Below are 14654 nucleotides of genomic sequence, written 5' to 3'. Positions count from 1 at the left end.
GCCGAGTGAGTGGCCGCCTTTCAGTGCGCCTGCGCAGATTGAAGAGAGGTACGGCAGCGGCGCAGGCGCAAGATATTGAATCAAAACAGGCAGGGCCAGCAGAGAACTATCCCGTTCCCTGGCCCTGTCAATCAACAAGCAAAGGGGGCGTCATTACCATCGGAGGATTCGCCTGCTACCAGCAAGTAGCCGCCCTACTTGCTGGTAGCAAGGTAATTTACATATTATAAAAATCGATTTTTAAGAAATTCTACTGAACCAAAATCATTAATTAGCTTATGTATGATGAGATCGCAGTGTAGGGATTATTAGTAAAGAAAAAAAAAAAAAAACGGTTTAATGGGGTGACAGAAGCCCTTTAAGTCTCTCTGTGTATGGGTATCCCGTACAGAATACAGATTGTGATGGATGCATGTACATGCTTGAGTGCTGCTGCAATGTCTAAAAAAGCTATGTATACCATGGTGAACCCTTTTAAGACTTAGTGGCATATAAAATACTGGCCAAGTTGAGATGTGGGTGCTTAACACAGGCCCCAGTAAAATAAATGCCCCCTTGGTGCCTTAGTATTAAAAATGTCCCATTAGTGGCCCCCAGTATTAATAATGCCCCAGTAGTGGCTCCAGTATTAATAATGCCACATTAGTGGCCCCCAGTATTATGAATGTGCCATTAGTTGCCTCCAGTATTAATAATGCCCCAGTAGTGGTCCCCAAGTATTAATAAGGCACCCATTAGTGGGCCCAAGTATTAAGAATGCCCCATTAGTTGTCCCCAGTATAATTAAGGCCCCATTAATGGTCCCCAGTAAATGAATGCCCCATTGTTGCCCCTCTATTATTATTTTATTATTTTTCCTCCTTTAGTGGCTCCCAGTATTATTAATGCCCCCTTCCTCACTCTTCTTGTGCAAAAAAATTAAAAATAAAATTAAGGGTCACCTGTTTTTCACCAATATAACTAATACCGGTGTGCACTTTGTGCCTTTATTCCATGTCCAGCTCCTAAGTGCCCAGCTCTACTGCTACAAGTGCTGAAAGCAAACTGAACAAGGGAAGGGCTGTTTTAGTTGCTCATATCTTGGGATTGGTAGCCAGCTAGAAATATGAACCTGACCTTGTTTGAAAGCTGGCATACCAACCTTTCAAACAATACCAGAATTATAGTATTAAATCCACTATATCAGAAGATATAGCCTTTAGAAATGGAGTCAGGAGTGAAAGCAGTTTTTACTTTCACTTTCAGCTGGGCACTTAGGAGCTGTTTTCCAGCAGAATAAAAGTGCTTTCCCTAGACATGGAATACAGACACAAAGTGCACACCGGTATGCTTGGGATGTGTATGCAATCTTCTGTAGTACAGTGCTCTTAGATATATTGGTAAAAAAGAGGTGACAGACCCCCCTTAAACTGATCCATTTGATCGCACAGTGGTGAACACGCCCTGCTCACTGGATACACAGGCCAAGACCTGCGCTCTAGCGTGATGACGTTTTGCAGGTCCTGCTGCTTCCAGTCAATGCTGTGAAACGTCATCATGCAGGAGCACAGGTCCTGTACCGCGCATCCAGTGAGCAGCCAGTGTTCCCAGTGGCGTGATCAGATGGATGAGGTGAGTTTTATTTATTTATGGCCACACTGAGCCACTTGCCCACAAAGAGTGCGCCGAGTGCCCCCTCTGGCATGTGTGCCATAGGTTCGTCACCACTGAGGTAGGGGATAACTTTCAGATCAGTGGAGGTCCTGCCACTGGGACCCCCACCAATCACGAGAACGGGGGGCCCCGTACCCCCAGCAGGTCTCCTGAAATGACCGGATCGTCTAGTCGCACATGAATGCGGGAGCTCCCAAAGAAATTGAGCACCCCCATGCATGTGCGTCGGGCCGCTCCAGTTATTTCAGAGATGCTGCAGGGGGTATGGAGTCATCGTTATCATGATCGGTGAGTGATCTCAGCATTAGGACCCACAACGATCTGATAAAGTATCCCCTATTCACATAACTTTAATCAACTGGAAATACCCCTTTAATGATTTAATGATAACAATTTATTAGATTTTAGTGCTAGAAAAGTTTAACCATTCAATATAAAATAATTCAGGAACTAAAATTTCAAGCCATAGTACATTTTAATAAAAAGTATACATTGCATCTTGTTAGCCTGCTGAAAATCCCTTTCCACTGATTCCCACTGCTACACTGAAGCTACTTGGAGACTTAGAGCAGAATTTTACTGTTGAGTGGTCAAGCGAAAAAAAGAATAATTGATTCTTATTGCATTTCTCGCATGGATGTTTTAAATGTGACAGCTTAGGCTGGGTTCATATCACTTTTGCCCTACGTTTAACATATACGTTGGGAATAAAGGATGCAAAAGTGTAGTACATTGCGCCTTTCCATCCTGCAGAGTCCAGTAAAAAAAAAAAAAAGGCATACAGGTACGTTTTTTTGACTATGGAACTCTATGGCGACGGATGCCACTGTACAGCATCCATCTGTTTAATGTATACAGTTTTTGTATATGTTAAACTTAGGGCAAAAATGTGATGTAAACCCAGCCTTAGATTTAAGTTTTTGGCAAATATCCCTCCAGAAAAATGTCCATGTTATTAGCTGTCACATGACCCATCATAATGTAGTCCTTATTGGTAATCAATATGCCTATTTCCATTCTATCACTATTTGATTTAGTATGTTGAATATTCCCACAATAAGGGCTTATGCACATGAACATGTGCCACCCGTGCCCAGGGGCGGATTAGGAACTCAAAGTGGCCCTGGAAAAAAGCATAAAAGTGGCCCCATGTTGTAGGTGGGGCCAAAATAGTAGAAGGCAGGACCATGCCAAGTGGGCGGGGTCAGCAAACCATTAGGCGTGGTTCACACAGCATACCTCCCGACTTCTGAAAAGCCAAAGGAGGGATAATAGGTTGAGTGTGCTTAGTGTGCCACAGCAAATTTATTTCCACTAAGCCATGCCTACGCTCTGCTCTATACACCCCAGTCCCACCCAGTGTCACACAGTAGTTATGCCCCCTTTCTGCTCCTTCCCAGTAGTTATACCCCTACACAGTAGTTATGCCCTCCGTATAGTTCTGGTGCCACAAAAATGTTGGCCCCTATAGTGTTAAGAAATTTTAAAAGCAAACAACAAAAGGTAATACTAAGTCTGTTGTGACTTCTATCCAGCCGCATGTTAGGAGAAGGGCTGGCAGCATGATAATTACATCACAGCAAGGCCACTGGCGACATTTACATCACATGTGACTGATATCACCGCTCCTCTTATAATGCTCCAGTACTGATATAACCTCCAGAGACATTACATCATATGTGACTGATATCAGCAGCTCCTGTTATAACGCTCCAGTACTTATATAACCTCCAGAGATCACATATAAGGATGAGCGAATCGACTTCGGATGAAACATCCAAAGTCGATTTGCATGAAACTTCGTTCTAATACTTTACGGAGCAGGAGCTACAGTGGAAGAATGTATAATTTTTTTTTTAAAAGAGATCGCCTATCCGGGAGAGATGTACCTTGGTACCTCTCCCAGAGTACTGCACAAATTGGAACAATCAAATTAAATAGGGGGGCAGTAACGTATATAAAACATAACTTTTAATCAATCTAAATTAGAAAACACCCCCTAACAAAAACACACACCAAAGGGACCTAGCACTCGGCTCAAGGCACTAATCAGAAGCCAAATGCAGGGCCCGAGTGACGTGCGTGCCTCTGGTCTGGCCCCCTAACATTTAAACACACGTGGCAATCCATTCGCTTGCTGCCAGATATGCTTACCAACGCGGGGACCTTTCAGCCTGCAGTGTCCCTGCATTCAGGAGTCTAGCCATACGCTCGTCCCTGGAATTTTGTAGTAAGTGTATTCCCCTTTTTTATTTTGGTACTTTTTTTTGTTTTCCTGCATTATGGTTCCTGACTAGTTCCTTCTATTTTCTATGTCATTGTCAGGAACCCCCAGAGCTTTTGCCATACGCATTTTTTCACACTATCTTGGCATCCCATCCATATTTCCGTGACGATACCCGACTGGACCGGTAGTATCTACCTATTTTTACCAGTCTTTATTTTATATCCACCTAATGGTGGATACCTATGGTTGTCATTGTGGTTATGGTCATTTTGTCCTACCAGCGGAACCTCTGTGCAATTCTGGCTTAGTGCCTTGAGCCGAGTGCTAGGTCCCTTTGGTTTGTGTTTTTGTCTGTTTGTCTTTTGTTAGGGGCCGTTTTCTTATTTAGATTGATTAAAAGTTATGTTTTATATACGTTACTGCCCCCCTATTTAATTTGATTATTAGAATGTATTGGCTCCAATGAGCCAAAGTTATTGCTTCGCCTAGTCTTGAGAGACTTTGCGCAATAACTTCATAAATTAATTTGTGCTATAAATTATTTTTTCCTGAACTCGGGTTTGGTTCCAAGTGGTACATTGGAACCGAACCCGACTTTGAGAAATGGTTTACTACAGTACAAATTAATTAATGAAGTTATTATGCAAAGTCTCGCAAAATTTCGCGAAGCAGTAACTTTGGCTCATCGGAGCTAATACATTCTATAATACTGTATGGAGCTCCTGCTCCATACAGAATTGGAACAAAGTTTTATGCAAATCGACTTTGGATGTTTCCTCCGAAGTCGATTCGCTCATCCCTAATTACACCGAATGTGACTTATCAGCCGCTACTCTTATAACGTTCCAGCACTGATATAACCTCCAGAGATAGCTACATCATATGTGGTGAAGTGCCTTTTGCGCTGTGGCATTAGAATAATTCGGATATCTCTTACTTAGTCTTACCAAACTGTCTATTACTCTGTAATTCCTCTAGTGCCGTTCTATGGAAACAGTAGGTTTAAAGAGCACACCAAATGCTTCAAATAACTTCTTTATTAACTTCAACTTTTCTTCATATATAACACTGCCGCCTCCGCAGCAGATAGTCCATGTACATAACACGTGTTGAAAAGATATCACAAAATGGCGGTATGCATAAGATGGTGGTTCAACTTTTCAATATTGTCATTCAACCTAAAATAGTGGATATATTTCTCTCTTGAGTATTTGTACTCTCACTTTAAGTTAATTAAGCACTTTATGATCTCTCTGAGAGGTATAAATGAGGTCTAACGAATAGTTCACTTGCAGTATGCAGTTAGCAGTGACTATTTGCAGATTGGTTGAGTATGATCTGGTATGGTTGTATGCAATTTGGATATATGCAATATGTTTGTATGGTATTTGTAGTAGTTCACCGTTTGCAACTGTAGCTTTCAATTTGCAATTTGTATTTGTACTTTGCAATTGAATTTGTATGGTTGCAATTGTAGTTTGGTGGAACTGTAAGTAAACACATATATATCTAGTTCAGTATACAGTTCTAAACACAATACTAACAATATGAACATTATATAACTGTTTTAAATACCTATATTGGCCTCTTGTTCCCATAAAACTCAGCTCTCAGTAGAGTGAATGTCTCTTCAGCTCCTGTCTCTGGTAAATAATGAGTCTAGCAGCAGTAGCTGTGGGAATTCCCAGACAGGCTGTCTGTGATTGGTGAAAACTCTTACTGTATGAGAAGATGACTGTGATTGGTTTAGTAATACAGAATAATGTCGCACTAGAATGAGGGGTAATCCAGCAGAGGTGCTCCTACTGACAGACAGCACCCAGTATGACAAAGGTATGTACAGTAAATAGATGATAGTGGGGCACGCCCTATTAGTAACGGGATCTTTATTGAATGAGATAAATGAACAATATAATATCACAAATATGGCAATAAGATATCAACAATGATTGGTAGAATTATAATACCTAAAAATATACATACATATTCAGATCCCAATAATCAAATAAAATCTAAAAAGACAATGTTGGGTCTCCAATCCTAAAAGCAATAATGGTCATGAAGGTAGTCGATCATAAATATTCGATAATAGTATTCGATGGTAATGTTCGATAAAAATTCTTCAATATAAAATATTCGATAATAATATTTGATGAAAATTGCTGGAAGTAAGAAGAAGTCACAAAATGGAAATTATCGATCTCCACCGAATATTCAGAATAAATGCCGGCTCATAGTCAGTTCCCAACACACATTCATTAAGTGACCAAAAAATTCGAAACACAGATGGAAGTCGATAATTTGATAAAACGACGTTCCACCTGCTCGTAGAGACAGCAGCGTCCCGCTGTATTTGGCTGAAAAGCGATTGCTTAGTTTGGAATATGCACAGTCTTACCAGGAGGTCTTTTAGCTGGACTATAGGCCCTTGACTCGGTCCACTTTCTATGAAGGTTGAGGTTCGGGTCTCAAGGGCTGTTTGATCAAATTTGAATTTAGTGCCAAACAAACTGCTGGATACACGTGGTCTTGTGTTTGAGACCAAACGTCTTTCGTGTAATGATAGTTTCCTTCTTTGGCGATTCAATATTTAAACGATATTGTCCAAGCCTCCTCTGTCTGGCAATGTCCTTCTTCCAAATGTGGGGGGGTTAATACCAGACGCGTTTCGGGGTTTTTAGAGCAGTGACCCCTTCACTGATGAAAACTTCCAGGCTGGGTTCAAACCAAACAAGCAATAACACACAGTAGACAAAAACATGACAAAATGGAAGTCGAGGTCAAGTACCAGGAGGTCACGTCAGTACACAGGGATAATGCAGAATCGAGGTCAAATAGAAACTGGGGTCAGAAGCCAGGAGATCACGTCAGTACAAAGGGATAACACGAGATCAGGAGTCAAACACAAGCCAAGGTCAAGTTGCCTGTTAAATAGGCCAGACTGAATGGTCACATGACCCTGCTTCAGCCCCAGCCACTACTGAGTGCCGACTCATGAAGGAAGCGCGTGCTGCTGGGTCCTCCCCCTGCCTTGTTGCCAGGGAGACGAGGATGCCGCCCACATCCGACGCCCGCTCCTCCTCTCTCTCGGTCAGTGGGGTGCCGGAGGCGCTGCAAGGAGGTAGCGCACCGCCGGCTCCCTGTTACATAATCAGTATGTGTGTTAAGCAGCACCCATTTTGTCTACTTCTTTCATATATCTTTGAATTAAGTATTATAGTCTCTTTCTTTAAATCTGTTTTTCAACATTCATATATTCACATATCATTTATAAAGAACTTTGATTCCGCTGAGCAAATAGGGAACTGCTGAAATAGCAAGACATTATGAAATATATAAAAGGATCTTTTTGCAATATTTTGAACCATGTGCTTGTATGTAATGGCTAGATGTATTTTTCCATTATACCATTATGTTTCTGATTGGTTGTTTTAATAAATGCTTCTAATTGGTTGTATTGAAATTAGTTTGTAAGGTGGGTTGACCGCACAGGCTATAGTTAATAAAAGAGTTGCACAGGCTACGCCTGGCAGAGAATCCATTACACAGCAAAGTTATCTGAGTCTTTGATTCTTAGGCCGGGCGACTTCCCTTGACACAGGGGAAGACCATTAACCAATTTGAATCCCAACGAGGCGTAGGCCCCTAGTTTTGGACTTGTTTTAAATTGCAGCGACACAGGGGAGCACTAGAATAACACCCTTACGGTTTATCACAAAGCCAAACCAGTTAGTTGGCACAGTGGGTCCACACTCACTTATCAGTGAGAGTCCCTGAGAGGGAATGAGAGTTTTTATGACACTCTCTTGGTTGTTCTTCAGCCCATGTAAAATGTCCCTGAGAGTATATTTTCTGTGCATGGATTAGGGCCTCACAAAGACAGATACCAATCTAAGTATGTGATGATATGTTATCACATACTATATAAACAATAAAATTACGCCTAGTAATTACTACCAAAGGAAACACATAAATGTAATGTCTTTATGAGCCTGTTCACATGATGTCTTTTGCTGCTGGAATTTCAGTGCAGATTCTGCACCAAAATTCTGGTAAAGTACACATGGTTTTAAAGCTGCTACTATGTCCTTTCTTGGTTTGGTATCTGGACAGACGTTACTAGGAGCCACATCAGGCGTCCATTCATGGTTTAGCTCCATTCAGTGGGGCTAAACTGCAAGCAGGTTCTCAGCATTTAAAGTGAAAAATCATGGCAGAAACTGCAACGATTTCTGCTTTGGAGAATATTGTTGCTAAGATGGGGTTCTTTCCCCTTGGTTTCTCTTGATATTTGGCAGCTACCGTATTTTTCGCTTTATAAGACGCACCTGATGATAAAACGCACCTAGGTTTTGAGGAGGAAAATAAGAAAAAAATATTTTGAACCAAAAGGTGTGCTTTTGGTAGGTTTTGAACTAATGGTGGTCTGTGGATGACTCACTGATATGGGGGATCTGTGGATGACTCACTGATATGGGGGATCTGTGGATGACGCACTGATATGGGGGATCTGTGGATGACGCACTGATATGGGGGATCTGTGGATGACGCACTGATATGGGGGATCTGTGGATGACGCACTGATATGGGGAATCTGTGGATGACGCACTGATATGGGGAATCTGTGGATGACGCACTGATATGGGGGATCTGTGGATGACGCACTGATATGGGGGATCTGTGGATGGGCACATTCAGTCTGCAAAATGCATCCTTCCATTTTTTCCTGTTGTACAACGGTCCATGAATCTCTGCATGGAGAACATGGTCACCACTTGGACGTGATTCACTGATGTGTGAATAAACTGTTACTTTTTAGTTTAGAAATTACATTGTTAAACAATATAATTTTCCTATTGTTTTTAAATATATTTATACTTTATAGACCACATTACATTATCCAAAAAGCACAAAAAAAGATTTGTAATTCTTAATGCTTTCTAATCTTCCTGGTTCCTTTTGGTATAACACTTATTTCAACAGCTCAAATAGCTAATAAGGTTTTGTGGACAATAAAATTCTTCATCTGCTAAATATTCTCAGATCACTGTCTAGCTCACAATCACATTACTACTAGTACTATTTTACATGAATATTTTATTAATTTTAAAATTCCTTTTGTCTGTTATCTGTTTTATAATCCTCTTACTTCCCCACAGTTATTTTACAGTTTTATTCATGTATAATAATCCTCTTACAATGAAACATCTTCATATGGAATATGTAAAGGTTTCCAACATCAACATTTTGTAGGCCATCTCATGCTGTTTTGAACATTATTATGATCTTATGGAGAAACAATGCGGCCAGCTGTCATTTGTTATGATTATCAGGAACAATTCAGCTTTTTTATGTTCTGAAGTTCAACCTTTTAAAGACTTTTTTTTTTTTTTAAATGGAAGTAGAGTTGAGCGAACACCTGGATGTTCGGGTTCGAGAAGTTCGGCCGAACATCCCGGAAATGTTCGGGTTCGGGATCCGAACCCGATCCGAACTTCGTCCCGAACCCGAACCCCATTGAAGTCAATGGGGACCCGAACTTTTCGGCACTAAAAAGGCTGTAAAACAGCCCAGGAAAGAGCTAGAGGGCTGCAAAAGGCAGCAACATGTAGGTAAATCCCCTGCAAACAAATGTGGATAGGGAAATGAATTAAAATAAAAATTAAATAAATAAAAATTAACCAAAATCAATTGGAGAGAGGTTCCATAGCAGAGAATCTGGCTTCCCGTCACCCACCACTGGAACAGTCCATTCTCAGATATTTAGGCCCCGGCACCCAGGCAGAGGAGAGAGGTCCCGTAACAGAGAATCTGTCTTCATGTCAGCAGAGAATTAGTCTGCATGTCATAGCAGAGAATGAGGCTTCACGTCAGCCACCACTGCAACAGTCCATTGGCATATATTTAGGCCCAGCACCCAGGCAGAGGAGGGAGGTCCCGTAACAGAGAATCTGTCTTCATGTCAGCAGAGAATTAGTCTGCATGTCATAGCAGAGAATGAGGCTTCACGTCAGCCACCACTGCAACAGTCCATTGGCATATATTTAGGCCCAGCACACACACAGGCAGAGGAGAGAGGTCCCGTAACAGAGAATCTGGCTTCATGTCAGCAGAGAATCAGTCTGCATGTCATAGCAGAGAATGAGGCTTCACGTCAGCCACCACTGCAACAGTCCATTGGCATATATTTAGGCCCAGCACACACACAGGCAGAGGAGAGAGGTCCCGTAACAGAGAATCTGGCTTCATGTCAGCAGAGAATCAGTCTGCATGTCATAGCAGAGAATGAGGCTTCACGTCAGCCACCACTGCAACAGTCCATTGGCATATATTTAGGCCCAGCACACACACAGGCAGAGGAGAGAGGTCCCGTAACAGAGAATCTGTCTTCATGTCAGCAGAGAATTAGTCTGCATGTCATAGCAGAGAATGAGGCTTCACGTCAGCCACCACTGCAACAGTCCATTGGCATATATTTAGGCCCAGCACACACACAGGCAGAGGAGAGAGGTCCCGTAACAGAGAATCTGGCTTCATGTCAGCAGAGAATCAGTCTGCATGTCATAGCAGAGAATGAGGCTTCACGTCAGCCACCACTGCAACAGTCCATTGGCATATATTTAGGCCCAGCACACACACAGGCAGAGGAGAGAGGTCCCGTAACAGAGAATCTGGCTTCATGTCAGCAGAGAATCAGTCTGCATGTCATAGCAGAGAATGAGGCTTCACGTCAGCCACCACTGCAACAGTCCATTGGCATATATTTAGGCCCAGCACACACACAGGCAGAGGAGAGAGGTCCCGTAACAGAGAATCTGTCTTCATGTCAGCAGAGAATCAGTCTGCATGTCATAGCAGAGAATGAGGCTTCACGTCAGCCACCACTGCAACAGTCCATTGGCATATATTTAGGCCCAGCACACCAGGCAGAGGAGGGAGGTCCCGTAACAGAGAATCTGTCTTCATGTCAGCAGAGAATTAGTCTGCATGTCATAGCAGAGAATGAGGCTTCACGTCAGCCACCACTGCAACAGTCCATTGGCATATATTTAGGCCCAGCACACCAGGCAGAGGAGGGAGGTCCCGTAACAGAGAATCTGTCTTCATGTCAGCAGAGAATTAGTCTGCATGTCATAGCAGAGAATGAGGCTTCACGTCAGCCACCACTGCAACAGTCCATTGGCATATATTTAGGCCCAGCACACACACAGGCAGAGGAGAGAGGTCCCGTAACAGACAATCTGGCTTCATGTCAGCAGAGAATCAGTCTGCATGTCATAGCAGAGAATGAGGCTTCACGTCACCCACCACTGCAACAGTCCATTGGCATATATTTAGGCCTAGCACACAGGCAGAGCAGAGAGGTCCCGTAACAGACAATCTGGCTTCATGACAGCAGAGAATCAGTCTGCATGTCATAGCAGAGAATCAGGCTTCACGTCAGCCACCACTGCAACAGTCCATTGTCATAATTTAGGCCCAGCACCCAGGCAGAGGAGAGAGGTCCCGTAACAGACAATCTGGCTTCATGTCAGCAGAGAATTAGTCTGCATGTCATAGCAGAGAATGAGGCTTCACGTCAGCCACCACTGCAACAGTCCATTGGCATATATTTAGGCCTAGCACACAGGCAGAGAAGAGAGGTCCCGTAACAGACAATCTGGCTTCATGTCAGCAGAGAATCAGTCTGCATGTCATAGCAGAGAATGAGGCTTCACGTCACCCACCACTGCAACAGTCCATTGGCATATATTTAGGCCTAGCACACAGGCAGAGCAGAGAGGTCCCGTAACAGACAATCTGGCTTCATGACAGCAGAGAATCAGTCTGCATGTCATAGCAGAGAATGAGGCTTCACGTCACCCACCACTGCAACAGTCCATTGGCATATATTTAGGCCTAGCACACAGGCAGAGCAGAGAGGTCCCGTAACAGACGATCTGGCTTCATGTCAGCAGAGAATCAGTCTGCATGTCATAGCAGAGAATGAGGCTTCACGTCAGCCACCACTGCAACAGTCCATTGGCATATATTTAGGCCTAGCACACAGGCAGAGGAGAGAGGTCCCGTAACAGACAATCTGGCTTCATGTCAGCAGAGAATCAGTCTGCATGTCATAGCAGAGAATGAGGCTTCACGTCACCCACCACTGCAACAGTCCATTGGCATATATTTAGGCCTAGCACACAGGCAGAGCAGAGAGGTCCCGTAACAGACAATCTGGCTTCATGACAGCAGAGAATCAGTCTGCATGTCATAGCAGAGAATGAGGCTTCACGTCACCCACCACTGCAACAGTCCATTGGCATATATTTAGGCCTAGCACACAGGCAGAGCAGAGAGGTCCCGTAACAGACGATCTGGCTTCATGTCAGCAGAGAATCAGTCTGCATGTCATAGCAGAGAATGAGGCTTCACGTCACCCACCACTGCAACAGTCCATTGGCATATATTTAGGCCTAGCACACAGGCAGAGCAGAGAGGTCCCGTAACAGACAATCTGGCTTCATGTCAGCAGAGAATCAGTCTGCATGTCATAGCAGAGAATGAGGCTTCACGTCAGCCACCACTGCAACAGTCCATTGGCATATATTTAGGCCTAGCACACAGGCAGAGGAGAGAGGTCCCGTAACAGACAATCTGGCTTCATGTCAGCAGAGAATCAGTCTGCATGTCATAGCAGAGAATGAGGCTTCACGTCACCCACCACTGCAACAGTCCATTGGCATATATTTAGGCCTAGCACACAGGCAGAGCAGAGAGGTCCCGTAACAGACAATCTGGCTTCATGACAGCAGAGAATCAGTCTGCATGTCATAGCAGAGAATGAGGCTTCACGTCACCCACCACTGCAACAGTCCATTGGCATATATTTAGGCCTAGCACACAGGCAGAGCAGAGAGGTCCCGTAACAGACGATCTGGCTTCATGTCAGCAGAGAATCAGTCTGCATGTCATAGCAGAGAATGAGGCTTCACGTCACCCACCACTGCAACAGTCCATTGGCATATATTTAGGCCTAGCACACAGGCAGAGCAGAGAGGTCCCGTAACAGACAATCTGGCTTCATGTCAGCAGAGAATCAGTCTGCATGTCATAGCAGAGAATCAGGCTTCACGTCAGCCACCACTGCAACAGTCCATTGTCATAAATTTAGGCCCAGCACCCAGGCAGAGGAGAGAGGTCCCGTAACAGACAATCTGGCTTCATGTCAGCAGAGAATTAGTCTGCATGTCATAGCAGAGAATCAGGCTTCATGTCAGCCACCACTGCAACAGTCCATTGGCATATATTTAGGCCTAGCACACAGGCAGAGGAGAGGTTCATTCAACTTTGGGTAGCCTCGCAATATAATGGTAAAATGAAAATAAAAATAGGATTGAATGAGGAAGTGCCCTGGAGTCCAATAATATATGGTTATGGGGAGGTAGTTAATGTCTAATCTGGACAAGGGACGGACAGGTCCTGTGGGATCCATGCCTGGTTCATTTTTATGAACGTCAGCTTGTCCACATTGGCTGTAGACAGGCGGCTGCGTTTGTCTGTAATAACGCCCCCTGCCGTGCTGAATACACGTTCAGACAAAACGCTGGCTGCCGGGCAGGCCAGCACCTCCAAGGCATAAAAGGCTAGCTCTGGCCACGTGGACAATTTAGAGACCCAGAAGTTGAATGGGGCCGAACCATCAGTCAGTACGTGGAGGGGTGTGCACACGTACTGTTCCACCATGTTAGTGAAATGTTGCCTCCTGCTAACACGTTGCGTATCAGGTGGTGGTGCAGTTAGCTGTGGCGTGTTGACAAAAGTTTTCCACATCTCTGCCATGCTAACCCTGCCCTCAGAGGAGCTGGCCGTGACACAGCTGCCTTGGCGACCTCTTGCTCCTCCTCTGCCTTGGCCTTGGGCTTCCACTTGTTCCCCTGTGACATTTGGGAATGCTCTCAGTAGCGCGTCTACCAACGTGCGCTTGTACTCGCGCATCTTCCTATCACGCTCCAGTGCAGGAAGTAAGGTGGGCACATTGTCTTTGTAGCGTGGATCCAGCAGGGTGGCAACCCAGTAGTCCGCACAGGTTAAAATGTGGGCAACTCTGCTGTCGTTGCGCAGGCACTGCAGCATGTAGTCGCTCATGTGTGCCAGGCTGCCCAGGGGTAAGGACAAGCTGTCCTCTGTGGGAGGCGTATCGTCATCGTCCTGCCTTTCCCCCCAGCCACGCACCAGTGATGGACCCGAGCTGCGTTGGGTGCCACCCCGCTGTGACCATGCTTCATCCTCATCCTCCTCCACCTCCTCCTCATCCTCGTCCTCCTCGTCCTCCAGTAGTGGGCCCTGGCTGGCCACATTTGTACCTGGCCTCTGCTGTTGCCAAAAACCTCCCTCTGAGTCACTTCGAAGAGACTGGCCTGAAAGTGCTAAAAATGACCCCTCTTCCTCCTCCTCCTCCTCCTCCTGGGCCACCTCCTCTTCCATCATCGCCCTAAGTGTTTTCTCAAGGAGACATAGAAGTGGTATTGTAACGCTGATAACGGTGTCATCGCCACTGGCCATGTTGGTGGAGTACTCGAAACAGCGCAACAGGGCACACAGGTCTCGCATGGAGGCCCAGTCATTGGTGGTGAAGTGGTGCTGTTCTGTAGTGCGACTGACCCGTGCGTGCTGCAGCTGAAACTCCACTATGGCCTGCTGCTGCTCGCACAGTCTGTCCAGCATGTGCAAGGTGGAGTTCCACCTGGTGGGCACGTCGCATATGAGGCGGTGAGCGGGAAGGCCGAAG

This window comes from Bufo gargarizans, chromosome 1 (genome assembly GCF_014858855.1).
Source record: "Bufo gargarizans isolate SCDJY-AF-19 chromosome 1, ASM1485885v1, whole genome shotgun sequence".
Lineage (NCBI taxonomy): Eukaryota > Metazoa > Chordata > Amphibia > Anura > Bufonidae > Bufo > Bufo gargarizans.
The sequence above is the reverse complement of the archived record's forward strand: the minus strand, read 5'-3'. Positions refer to the sequence as shown.